Source organism: Aulonocara stuartgranti (genome assembly GCF_965226115.1).
Source record: "Aulonocara stuartgranti genome assembly, chromosome: 3".
Classification (NCBI taxonomy): domain Eukaryota; kingdom Metazoa; phylum Chordata; class Actinopteri; order Cichliformes; family Cichlidae; genus Aulonocara; species Aulonocara stuartgranti.
Genome location: NC_138941.1, coordinates 17,648,458 through 17,662,477, shown reverse-complemented (window position 1 = coordinate 17,662,477; position 14,020 = coordinate 17,648,458). Strand labels below are relative to the sequence as shown.

Here is a 14,020-nt window from a genome sequence, read left to right as displayed (position 1 = left end):
CATGGTCAGTACACTCTGGTGAAGTCACATGTCACATACATTCATAATGAACATACCATCTTTTTTCTCTGCTAAGAAGCAAGAAAATATATTTGGAATGTTTCCAGCTTTCTTTTTTGTGTTTTGCACCAGTTAAACACAGAATTGTTTGGGCCATCACACTGAAAAGAACCCCAAATAGTACAAAACTCAAAGGAACACACCATGGATTCAGTTGGTTGGTCAAGTGATGACAACATGGACACCAAAATGATTCATGTCTCCTGGGTGCATCTGTGGCTCCAGTGCTTCATGCCAGTAGCCTCCATGTTGATGCAAAGACATTAGCATATCACTCTGTTGCATGATAGCAGGATCCGTTTCTCCCACGCAGCCCCGCCTATACATGAAACACACCATTGACACAAAGGCACCAGAAAATCATTAGTTTGTAAATCTGTCAATAATCATTCTGTGCTTGTTGTGATGACATTAAGACAACTGTGTCCTGCACTCAAACTATGTCACCTACGCTGGCTGGTTCTGTGTAGGATTAATAACAATTCAAGTAAATGTATAAAGTAACTGCACATTTCTATCATAGCCACAGCTAAACTGATGTTGTTGTGTAACTGTGGAGAGCCTCGTAATCTGGTCTAGTTGTAATTTGTAAAGATTACAGAGATTAATGTATTTTAATAAAAGTTATTAACAAAGGCAGTTCTATATTGACACTGATGTTCCTGTCCCTCAACAGACAAATGACTAGTGCTCTCATTTTTGTGGTTGTGGGGTGACTATATAAAGAAAAACATTCCAACAGCACAGCCAGTGACTGAGCAGTCTCAAAGATCAATAGTGATTTCTATCGTAAAACTATGAGAAGTGATGACCTGAAACTTCACCTTCACAAATTATATTAAATGAAGTTTAATAAAGTAAATAAAGATGAAATGATCGAAAAGCTTTTTAAATACTAAAGTGGCTAAAACTGAATTCCAAAATGCATCTAAGAGCCTTCTGGGGGCAGCTGTACAGTTTTTTAGGATAAATGAATTGCAGTGCAATAAAAATGGATCCATACATGGGGTTATGGAAACTGTTAGATTTTTTTTTTTTTTTTTTTGGAGATGAAAGAGTCTTTGTAAAAGCCTCAGCATTTCCACTAACTATTAATTATGATTGTGTATTGATGGCATGAAAACTTTTGCTTTTTCTTACAGTGAGCTGTTTGAAAGTGTCTGGATATTTAGTAGAATTCCTGGTAATGAAGAGAAGTCTGATGAACCCACTAAGTAGGTGATAAGCTGGTGAGGTAGAAGTAGACAGAAAATCCCCTCTGCTATATTTAAGAGCATACCTTGCACACACACATATGTGTTTGTATGTGTGTGTGTGTTTCTTTAGAATTCTCACTGAAGGCATCAAAACTATGAATGAACACATGTGGAATTATGTAGTAAACAAAAAACTGTGAAATAACTCGTGTTTTATATCTTAGATTATATCTTGGTAATATCCACCCTTTGCTTTGCGTCCTGCTTTGCTCACTCTTGGCGTTCTCTCCATGAGCTTCATGAGGTCGTCTCCTGAAACGGTTTCCAACAGTCTTGAAGGAGTTCCCAGAGATGCTGAGCACTTGTTGGTCCTTTGCCTTCACTCTGAGCTCCATCTCATCCCAAACCATCTCCACTGGGTTTAGGTCAGGTGACTGTGGAGGCCAGGCCATCTGGTCAGCACTCCATCTCTCTCCTTTTTGGTCAAACAGCCCTGACACAGCCTGGAGGTGTGTTTGGGGTCATTGTGCTGTTGGAAAATAAATGATGGTCCAACTAAATACAAACTGGATGGGATGCATGTGGCTGCAGGATGCTGTGGAAGCCATGATGGTTCAGTGCGCCTTCAATTTTGAATAAATCTCCAACTGTGTCAGCAGCAAACCCCCCCCCCCCCACCCCCCACCATCACATCTCATCCTCCATGCTTCACATTGGGAACCATGCATGTAGAGACCATCGTTCACCTTTTCTCTCTCACACAAAGACTCGGCAGGTGGAACCAAAGATCTCAGATTTGGACCCATCAGACCAAAGCACAGATGTCCTCTGGTCTAATGTCCACTCCTTGTGTTTCTCAGCAGCTGTTTGACCATAAAGGCCTGATTCACACAGTCTCCTCTGAACATGTAGAGATGTGTCTGCTACTGGAGCTCTGTGTGCATCTATCTGGGCTCTGATCTGAGCTGCTGTTAACTTGTGATTTCTGAGGCTGGTGACTCGGATGAATCCTCAGCAGCAGAGGGGACTCCTGCTCTTCCTTTCCTGGGGCGTCCTCATGTCAGACAGTTTCATCGTGGTCTTGATGGTTTTTGTGACTGCACTTGGGGACACATTCAAAGTTTTAGCAGTTTTACAGCCTGACTGACCTTCAGTTCTTAAAGTAATGATGGGCTGTTGTTTCTCTCAGCTGATTGGTTCTTGCCATAATATGAATTCTAACAGTCGTCAAATATGGCTGTCAGCTGTGCACCAACCTGACTGCTGCACAACACACCTGATGGTCCCAACCTCATTAAGAAGGCAAGAAATTCCACAAATGAGCCCTGACAGGCTCACCTGTGAGGGGAAACACGTCAGGTGACCCCATCATGAAGCTCACTGAGAGAAGGCCGAGGGTTTGCAGCGCTGCCAACAAAGCAAAGGGTGGAACCTAAAATATAAAACATATTTATCACTTTTGTCTTTACTACATAATCCCATATATCTTGCTTCATATATTTGATGTCTTCCGTTTGTATCTACATATGGCAAATGGGGGTGTGTGATCTCTGGCTCTGTTGCTGCTGTTGCACAGAGGATCACCTGGCCACGGCGGACAACTAACCCACTTCTGTCCTATCTGCCTTCCCAGGGTCCAGAAACAGCCGGCACTGTTCCTGAGCAACAGAGCGCATCACAGATGCCGGGGGAGGAGTGCTAGAAGTGTGGGCTGCCAGGACACCTGAGGCCTGACGGTCCGCTGATGGAAGTGGGATAGGTGTTCCCCATCGCCGGGGCTCGGGCACCCTCCCCCGGTCCCAGACGGACTACCGCATTCTGCTAAGGTGTCAAGTGGGTATAGACCAGGCTTTGGTAGACACAGGCTGCACGCAGACTCTGGTCAACCAAACCCTGGTTCGCCCGGGAGTATTGTTAGAGGCTGAGTGGGTGGAGGTCAGATGTGTGCATGGGGACGTCCACAAATATCTCATGGTGCCGCTGCTGATTAAATTTAAGGGCAGAATGCAGTTATATCGCATCCCTGAATTTGGGAACCTTTTGGGGCTGTGGGTCAATGATTCACCCCCACGGGAGATTTCCCACTGGAGCAGTCATGTGACCAGTGTTGGTCAAGTTACTTGAAAATAGTAATTAGTTACTCATTACTTTTCCAAGAAAGTAATCCTATAATCCCATTCTTCATATTCCAGCATATAAAATAAAATGGAGGTCCCATTTGAGCGCATTGGAATGGACCTCATTGGGCCATTTCACCAGAGTGTATATGGCTGTCGCTTTGTACTAGTTCTGGTGGATTATGCAATCCAATACCCAGAAGCAGTGCCGCTGTGCACCTTTTCTGCAAAGAGAGTGGTGCAGGCGCTGTTTCAGGTATCCCAAAAGAGATACTGACAGACCAGCTCACGTCGTTCATGTCTTGCACACTAAAAGAGCTGGACGAATGATTGGGTGTTAAATCAGCGTCTACCATCATCAGACTGATGGGCTGATGAAGCGGCTGAATAAGACTTGAATAAGACCGTGATTCAGATGTTCGGATGTTGCTGTATTGCAACAGAGTTTTGCAGATGTGATCTCCGCCTTTACGATGCTCATAGAGAACCATTTTGAAACGCAGCTTGGCGTCACCGGGAGTTCACAGCCCTTCAGGTTGCCTGAACATAAGCAACATTTCAGCCAATTCAGAAAGAATTGGCTGAAATGCTGAAAATGGGAGTGAGAGAAGAGTCACACAGCACTTAGTGTAGCCCCATAGTTCTGGTATGAAGAAAGAGGGGTCTATACAGTTCTGTGTCACTACCACAGGGTGAAAAAAGTGTCACGGTTTGATGCCTACCCCATGCCCTGGGTCGATGAGCTCCTGGACCGATTAGGTAATGCTTGATTTTTCACAACACTTGATTTAACCAACCAGAGTCGAAGGAAAACACTGTCTTCTCCACTCCATACGGTTTGTTCCAATTTGTCACACTTTGTTCGGCTTGTTCAGAGCCCCGGCCACTTTCCAGTGCCTCATGGAGCTAGAGGGTCTCAATGCCCGGTGGTATCTAGTTGTAAAGCCAGACACCCCCGGGTTTGGCTCGATGCAGCTCTGACATGAGTCGGGCAGTGAGGGGGGGGTGTTCTCTGGGTCTGCTGCAGTGGTGCACTGGGCTGCAGTGCCAAGGAGGCTGAGGACCAGGTAGAGGGGATTCAATTAATTAATGCTCCTCTTTTTGTAGTGACACTGAGGACCACTGTGTGTGTGCAGAGACAGAGCACTCAAGGTGCTGACCAGAGATACGGTCAGAAGTTTTCATGCAGTTATCATTGGCATGAATATCGTAGCATTAGATCTGTTAATTATTTATTTGAACTGTTCTTTTTGTTTGGATGGAATGGTACAGCGTGCATCTTTAATGAGTTAGTTTACATACAGTTTCATATAAACACCTAATATTTGGTTAAATGTCCCTTAGTTCAACCAGATGTTTTTGGTAGTCATCAAGAAGCTTCTGGCTTAATTCTGGATGGATATTTGATGACTCTTCATGGGAGAATTGGAAGTTTCAGTTTATTTCAGTGGACTAGCTCATGAAGTTTGTTGGTTGGTTTCCTAGCACTGGTTTGGTTTTTAAGAATGGTCCACAAATTTTCACCAACGCTGAGCTCAGGGCTTTCCAGGTATTCCATAAGCCCAATGTTAGTCTGTTTTATCCATTCATTGTCCTGTTGGAACTCCCAGCTGTGTCCGAGTTCCCACCAGCTAGCTGTTGATTAATGCTGATGCTCCCTCCCTTTCGTGCTGCAGATCAATCCCTCGAGCACCTGGGCTATGGGACATTTTCTCCCAGCAGGTGAGGGGGGTTTCACCCAGAAACTGTCATAATGGGAAACACAGTACAGTCACAGACAATCCAGTGGGTAGTTGACTTCCTTTGCTATTAACTCCTCGGATGCTCGCTCATCATGCCCACACTGGCGATGGGGTTTGTGGCAAGGTGTGGTGGTGCAGGTGGTTCCAAGGCATTGCCAGAGGAGACTGGTTGACACAGCTGGTAAAAACTGGCAGCTTCAAATTTTAATCAATCAAGAATGTGTCGATGTCTTTTGGAGCAGGATCTTCTTCCTTGGTTGGTACCCTCTCAGTCTCTGGGAATCTAAAACCTGCTTCCCTACACAATGACACTGGTTGTCCAGCAGCTTCCAGTTAATAGCAGTGTTGAGCCCTGTTTTTTTCCTGGATTGTTCCGAACCATCCAAACATTTCTTCACATCTTATGGTGGCAGTCTGGGTCTTCATCCAGACCCAGCAAAGTGGTGACACACCTGAATAACTACTACAGTTTTTTATTTTAATTTTGGAATTATGGTCTTGGAATCTCCAGTTGTTTAGAAATGGCTCCAAGAGGTCTTCAAAGCTTGTTTACATCTACAATCGTGCTTCTTGCATCTTTACTGAATTATTTGGAGTTTCCCTTTGATCTGAGCATTGGTCAACCAGTAAGTACTGTCAAAAAATCCTTCTTTATGTTGGCAAAGAGAAGCAGTAGTTAATCTACCAGTAGTGGTTAATCATGATCACTAATGAGAAGTTAACTGGCCTTGTCTAGTCCAAATAAAGTTGCAGCACGGTGGCACGGTGGTTAGCACTGTTGCTTCACAGCACTGTTGCCCTGGACAGGGCCTTTCTGTGTGGAGTTTGCGTGTTCTCCATGTTGTTTGCATGTTCTCCCCATGTTTGTGTGGGTTCAGCTTCCTCCCACAGTCCAAAGACATGCAGTTAGTGGAGTTGGGTTAACTGGCAATTCTAAAAAACCCTGTCCAAGGTGCACCTGGACAGGGTTTTGTCTCTCGCCCTATAGTAGCTGGGATAGGCTCGAGCCCCCCCCCCCCCCCCCCCCCCCCGCCACCCTGACAACGATAAGCGAAAGAGAATGGATTGACAGAAAGACATCGTAAAACCTTTAGCACCATTTCTTCAGAGTGTTGAGTAATATATATATATGTACTAAATAAATTCTAACTTTTGCCCCAATTATTTTTTTAAAATAATTTTTAATTTAGCTTTTAAAGGTGTATGCTATAATCATTCCAGCAAGGAAATATAAAAGTTCAAAGAAATCATTAAAAGCACAACTACTATGAAATTCATGCCCATCATAATTGTATGTAAAATTCACAACTGTATATAATGCAGAAATTAAGTACACTGAAACATATCAGTTTCCTAATGTTGTAAACCTGCTCAACATTTGGCAATAAACCCCATTCTGATTCTGATTCTGATTCTGATTCTGGTGACATACCAATATATGGACAAATTGTAATTAACCAGAATGTGCTTAGTGTCTTTTTTTTAATATAGTTATCTTGATTAAACAAGTACTCACACTGCCTGTGACTTTGTTCATGTTAACCACACAGAGGTTGAACAACTGTAACAAGAAAAAAGTTTACTCCAATCCTAAAAAAATGTCTTTTTAATTTGGAAATTTCCTCAAATAACTACCTATATGAACATAATATCAAAACCAAATTGCAGTTCTTACACTTACCCAATAAATTATTCTTTTGAAAAAGATTGCATCTGATGAATTTAAGCTATTTGTTCCAAAAAACTTTGGAGAGTTTAGAATCATGCAGGCTCTGTAGGCTTGACTGGGGAGTAAACAAGCCCCAAATTTGCAAAGCGTATTTAAATATTCAGCAACCTCATGCAAAAGGATCAGGAAAACAGTTTGATATGAACACATGCAAAAACTTTGAGCATTCTTCGTCCTTCAGTCTGCTCAGATATGTCTGTGTGTGTTCCATGTCACACGCATCGCTGAAGCACTCTTTCCATGCAGTGGTTTGGGGTTACACAAACTAGCCACAATATTAAAACCACTGAGAGGTAAAGTAAAAAATAATTGAACATCTCACCGTAATGTTGTTATGTTCTGCTAAAAAACCTTGGTTTCTGGCAGTGTTGTGGATGTGACTTTGACATGTACAATGCACCTTAAGACTATTGCAGATCAAACACACCTCCACATAGCAACAGTGCCCCCTGATGGCAGCTGTCTCATTCAGCTTATTCACGATGCACCTCCGCTGGAAGAAAATGCAACAAAGACTCCCCAGATCCTGATCTAATCAAGGATCTGCAGGCTACAGCAGAAGACGTTCCAGACACAACAAACACCCCCAACATCTGTTGCACCCATGCTCTGACTGCTTTGACAACACAAGCAGGTCTGTGCAATTTTAAGCAGGTGGTTTTAATGTTGTGGCTAGTGGTCATTATTAAAAGTGATTAGGCTCTAATACACTTCGTTTAGCAAACTTAATTTGTTTGCTGATGTGACAAAAGTTAGGGCTTCACCTCCAGCTGGGTAACGTTTTAATGTTTATGTGGAAGTATATCACTGATGGTCAGTGGTAAGAACAAATAGACACATCTTTTGCTCTTTCTTCCTCACCCAACTGGTTCAGGCAGATGGCCCCGCCCCTCCCTGAGCCTGGCTCTGCCGGAGGTTTCTTCCTGTTGAAAGAGAGTTTTTCCTTCCCACTGTTGCCAAGTGTTTGCTCATATGGGTCATATGATTCCTAATATTTGTCCATATTATTGTAGGGTCTACCTTACAATATATAATATACCTTGAGGCGACTTTTATTGTGATTTTATTTATTTTTTTATAAATAAAACAGAATTGAAAAGAAACCTCAAAAATGTTCAAATAAATGTAATTTTTCTAACAGATTCGATTTGGTCTGCAACACATTGTTTAAAATGCTGGTGGACTACATCTTGGAGTTCCAGTGGCAGTAGTTCCTTACACTATCACAGGGCCATCCCATATGGAAAAGATATATATAAATCTTATAAAGTTTGTATCTGTCTTGTGTGAAACTTGTATGAAAAGCATACAAGAGTGAAAACAGATATAAGATCCCTTGAAAAATTATATAATGAAACTTGTATGTTTTGGATACTTCCTAAAACAATATATGAAAGTAATGAGAAAGTGGCCGCTTTCATGAGTAAATCACATAAGTTTTTACTATTTCTTTTCCATATGGGATAGCTTGGAGCCTGTTAGCAGAAAGAGGGCAAATTACAATAGTTGACTCATATTTATTCTTTTAAAATCAGAGTAAATGACTCTGAGGGCTCCTGGCCATGAATGAAATGGTGAATGAATGTTATGTATGCTTTTTGAATTGCTTAAATAAATGTGAGAAAAGTATAAAAGACTCCAAAACATTTTGTGTTTAAAAGGGTTTTTTTTTAATTGATTTTGGTAACAGAAAATAGAACAGCAGCTTTTATTATGTGCAAGGTTTTAGGGGCTCATTAACAATGCAGCCGTGCTGTCTCTGTCATCTGGATCCATGCTTGAATGGAAAAGCAGTTGCCCCTGTTTTTTTCTGGAAATATAGAAACACATATTATGCTACAAATTTTGACTTTTGTGATCAAGTAGTTACCACATATAAAAGTAAAACATGCACTTTACTGAATGTTCCCTTACCTGGGCAAGGACTGCAGAAGCCTTTAACCAGCATCAGAGAAAACACCATTCCTCTAAGCTTTCACTGAATCCATCTAGCATGTGCGATTAATGGTTTAAGCCCACTACCTGTACAACAAAGCACTGGTTATGAATAATGGGATATTTAAGACGGCATCGATAATTCAGAAAAGGTTTTCTTGGGCTCTACAACCTGATTCGTTTAGATGAAACATCACTTATTTTTCTGAGTTACAAAACACAACAGTAAAGAATATTTTTCTACTTCTTGTTTCTGTGCTTCATAACTTCACTTTTATTAAATGATTTGTTCAAGTGCTGATAAATTGACAATTGGTGTTCTAGTGTTAAGTAATTTAATTAGACCAGAATATGTAGGGTTTTACTTTTTTTGTTTTTATCTCTCATCAAACAGAAAAAATAGAGTTGAATAGATTAACTTTATTATCCACATCAGTGGAAAATTGTCTTCAGTTCATGAAGCCATAAACAAATCAAGCAAATAACTTCACATCAACCTGCATTCACACTTCCACACAAGCACACATACAACACATACAACAACAATAAAAACACATCGCAGCATCTCATTATTCAGTATACCGATTGCTCTTTGCACAACTGACCCCTATAAGGTCATCCTGTGGGTGCTAATTCAAAGTCAGAATAAAGAGGGTGTTCACAGTCAGCAACAATAGACCGAGCTTCCCTGAGAACAGCCTTATGATGCAGCTTATCCAGCGAAGTTTGTTGTCCGCCAGTAATTTTTCCAGCAGCTCTGATAATTCTGTTTAGTTCTTACTTGCCACAGTTGGGTTACCAGACTGAAATACTGAACATAAGGATGCTTCTGACCTAGCTCACTTAAACTCTTTCCAGCACGTTGTGGTTCCAAAGCCTCCTGATAAGAAGGAATCTCTGATTAGCTTTCTTGTAATAAACTGTGTCAGAGACCGGTTAATGTGATCGCCACGTGCCAAAAATGAGAGGATCATCATGGCAAGAACACCGAATAATCTTCACACAATTAAACCTGCATAATAAAACATAAGACATGCTATGGTGAACACTGTGTCAGCAGCATATAGCCACACCCCTTCCCCTTACATGTCCCATTGTGAATGCAAAACTCTCCAAAACTGCAGCTCCTGTGGGATGTTCCTGGTTTGCAATCCAAAGTAGTCCAAAGAAGGGCAGTGATGAACTATTAAAAGTGTCGTGGGTGCATACGGCTTAATTATTCACGTGGGGAACAAAGGCTGGCCTGCGTCGCCCATTTCAACATATGTGCTACTGTGGTTCAAATTTCCCCAAAATGTAATGCTGGTATCAGAAAGCACAGTAACCCCGGGACATGTTGGAGAGATTACATCTCAGGAGTAGGTGGTGAGAGGCAGGTCTGAGCTTCTCTGCTGCTGCACCCGTGACCTGACTTGGCTGCATGACTTTTTGTTTTGCTATTTTAAATTGTAACTTTTATTGAAGTGGTTATGGATTTTCAAACAGCGGCATCCTTCATAATGCACAGCAGAGTGTACTACACTGTTTATTTACAATTTTTGAGCATATTGTCATATTTTACTAACACGTGAACATCTTTTGCAGTAACATGCTTTCAAATTATATTTAGCACGATGCGAGGTGCCACGCGATTAATTGGAAAGATTCATTTTTGAAGAATGTGATGAATGGGATAAAATGCCTTTGTTATTAATTTTAGACATTTTCCATTTAATTGTTCTTAAATGTAACAGAATATCTGAGTGTTTCTTAGCTTCAGATTAGTCAGTTAGTCTAATTGTTTTTCTCAATAAGTCGGCTAAGAAGTTAGTCGCCGGGAACATCCGTAGTCAATAGTACTGAGCGCTGCACTGAGGTCTAGCAGGACAAGCACAGAGATGAGTCCACTGTCAGAGGTCAACATCATTTGGAACCTTCACTAAAGCTGTTTCTGTGCTGTGATGGGTTTTACGGAGGCTTTTTTTATAGGGCAACAAACTTTTTTCTGGGCTAAATGATCCACCCTTCCACCCATTTTCTTCCTCTTATCCAGCACTGGGTCACACGGGTAGCAGGCTAAGCAGAGGAGCCCAGACCTCCCTCTCCCTGGCTACTTATTGTAAATTGTCTGATTCTTATACAGCGCTTTTCTACTCAAAGCGTTGTATACAACATGACTCATTTACCCAATCACACCCATTCCCACAAGCACTTTCTCTGTATGTAGTGCTTTCTAACTACATTCACGCACATTCATAAAATGCGCCAAACACATTCTGAAGCCTAATGGAGAAGTGCATGAAGGATATGCATTTGAAAGGGGTGCTAGTTTTTTTCTCAAATTGATTGTGTTCTCTAAAACCCTGGAAGATCATGAAGCAAGATTGTTGGAGATCCTCACTCATTTCAGAGAGTTCAAATTAAAGTTATCACCTGAAAAGTGTGTGTTTCTCCAGACCTCAGTGCGGTACCAGGGGCACGTAGTGTCCCAAAATGGAGCTGACACATCCAGAGAAAATCTCTGCCCTTTGTTCTTGGAAAGTCCTTCGAGATCTCAGAGAATTGTGATCTTTTCTTGGATTTGCTGGATATTATCGAAGGTCTCTAAAAGACTATTCCAGCATTGTGAAGTCCCTCAATGATCTGATTCATGGTTATCCTCAATCTACCAAAAGGTTTAGATCAAGAGACAGCCAAGACCAATATCACCCTCCCAAAGGGCTTTTTGGGATCCGCTGGACATTAGCTTGCCAGCAGGCATTTTAGTTGCCAGAATGGCCTATGATGCAGAGAGGGAAATAAAGACCTGTGGTAGATGTGTGCGCAGAAAGGCGTTCCCTGACAAAGCCACACTGTTAGGCAACATCAGTACTACAAGGCCACTTGAACTCTCTGTATGGATTTCATCTCTCTCAAACCAGACGAAAGTGGAACTAAAGACATCCTTTTAATTGCTGATCACTTTACTAAGTATGCAATTGCCATAGCAACGTACAATCAAAAACCCAGCACATACAATTCCACCAAGACTGAAATAACTGGGTTTGCAAACTTATCTTTGGTTGTTACCTCCACTCCACTCCTGAGACTGCATCAGGACTACTCCCCTGAGGCTATCTATCCACAGAGAGTAGTGACAAGCCTGTGAGGCAGACACAAGGACTTAAGCCAGCAACGTGTCTCAGACTCTGATCAATAATATCCAGACCAAATCTCACAGACTGACCAGTCATGTAACTTCCCTGTTGACAGTCCAGATTTAGTAACTCTTCCAGTATCTGACAGCCATCGTCGTGACACAGAAATCGTCATTGCAGACCAAAATCCACCAGCAGAGCTGCAGACTGAAAGAGTTGTATTTTAAAGTTTCAGATGTGTCCTTGATCCAACACAGCTGATTTAAATGGTTAAATGACCTCCTCAAGATTTCTTGAAGTTCTCCAGAGGCCTGATATCGAACTAATCGTGTGATTCAGGTGTGTTGACCCAGGATGAGATCTAAAACCTGCAGCCGGCCCTTGAGGCCTGGAGTTTGAGTTCAACTAGGGATTGAGAACAGCCGAAACGCGTTCAGTATGAGAAACCTGGGCACTCACTAATAGCTGTGGTATATCAATCAATCAATCAAAGCTTTATTCGTCACATGCAGGTTGCCCTGCAGTGAAATGGTTGCCCCCCCCCCCCGACCTTACACATATAGCACAAACATTACATGGGGATACAGGTCGGAGATTGGTAGAATCAGAGAAAAAAAACATTGAAATGTACACTACAGTGGGGAAAGTGCAAGAGGAAAAAAGAGACCCCTACTCATGCTGTGCTTCCATGGTAGGACAGCATGAGAACAGGAAACAAAAAAACTCCTTTGCACAAAAAGCACATAAATGTCCACAGACAAGCCACAGGGGTGGGTGGGGGGTGAGGAGTAATCCGAAGCGAACACAGCAGCCGCCCTGCACAGCGCTACCATTCCAGCGCGGCACACAGCCGCTGCATTCCCTCGCAGGAAACAAGCATCGAAGGCGTTGGAAGGGGAGGGGGATGAGTGAGTGCCTATCAGTGTAAGTGTGTGTGTGTGCGTGTCCATAGTTCAGCTGAGACAGTGTCCTTCGCCCTATCAGGCTAAGTAAACAGTCCTCCAGCCAACCCAGGTGTCCTTGCATGGGATGGGAAGAATAGCCGTAACACAGTCGTTATCAGAGAGTGATTGTTCGGCTCCAGCCTTGGGCCTGCAGCTGGCGCGTTATGGGGGTCCGCAATGTTATAGTCTCTGTTTCAGGGTTTAACCACAGTTTTTACATATATTTTGGATGAAGGTTATCATTCATTTGATTGGCATGTTTAGTCCCATCAGATAGTAATTACTCAACCATTGCCATGCAACGTGGCATGCATGAGTTCAATGGTGGAGGTTGTAGCCCAGCTAGAAAAACAGAAAAATAATTTAGTCATGTTAGTCATTATTTTCTTTGAGATCTTCATAATGTGCAAGTCCAGTGAGCTACAGTGAGTTGCCAAATGCAGCTAAGTGTTAAATCTAGGAGTTGTGAACATCGTCAGGCCTTCAAGTTGATAGAATTACAGCTCACATAGAAGGATATGATGCTGCAGTGATTTATTTTGTTGTACAGCAGAGCTAGTTGAATTAAGATAAAGGTTACACGGATACTGATTGTTCACTCTGAATGTTCTGAGTACGTGAGACTGTATCACAACTGTATATGTGACTAGATGGATCCTGTGACCTGTTTATAGGTCAGGTTTTTTTCCATCTGGTAAAACAATGACTCAACGGATGAAGCAGTCTGAAGCAGGCCTCCACTGAAGAGTAGTGATTCCATACGTCCAGCTAACTGCATGGCAAGCCACTTCAAGAGTGGGTAAGACTGCTTTATTGAAGGCAGAGCTTTGTTTCCATGACAGACAGAAAGCAGCAAGTGAGGCTGGGGGAGATCACCTCTGAAACCCGGTCCCTCAGTATTGGTGCCCCTCAAGGATGTGTCCTCTCACCACTACTGTTCTCCCTCTACACTAACGACTGCACCTCCAAGAACTCGGCTGTTAAACTCCTAAAGTTTGCAGATGACACCACTGTCATTGGCCTCATTCAGGATGGTGATGAGTCTGCATACCGGCAGGAAGTTGAGCGGCTGGTACTCTGGTGCAGTCAGCACAATCTGGAGCTGAACACTCTTAAGACTGTAGAGATGACAGTAGAGCTGGGCGATATGAGATTTTTTCATATCACGATATGTTTTTTTC

General features: G+C 42.4%; 1 protein-coding gene across 2 annotated transcripts in view; it reads right to left on the bottom strand.

Annotated features, from left to right (window-relative positions):
* The window catches only part of nat16 (N-acetyltransferase 16), a 41,771-nt gene that overhangs the window by 14,189 nt on the left and 13,562 nt on the right, over positions 1-14,020 (bottom strand). The window contains exon 2 of one of the 2 annotated variants that reach the window (XM_082527681.1): positions 204-379. The exons of the other annotated variant lie outside the window; for it this stretch is intronic. The gene's annotated coding sequence lies outside the window, so the exon portion shown is untranslated. The remainder of the gene's footprint in view (positions 1-203; positions 380-14,020) is intronic. 2 annotated transcript variants of the gene reach the window in all.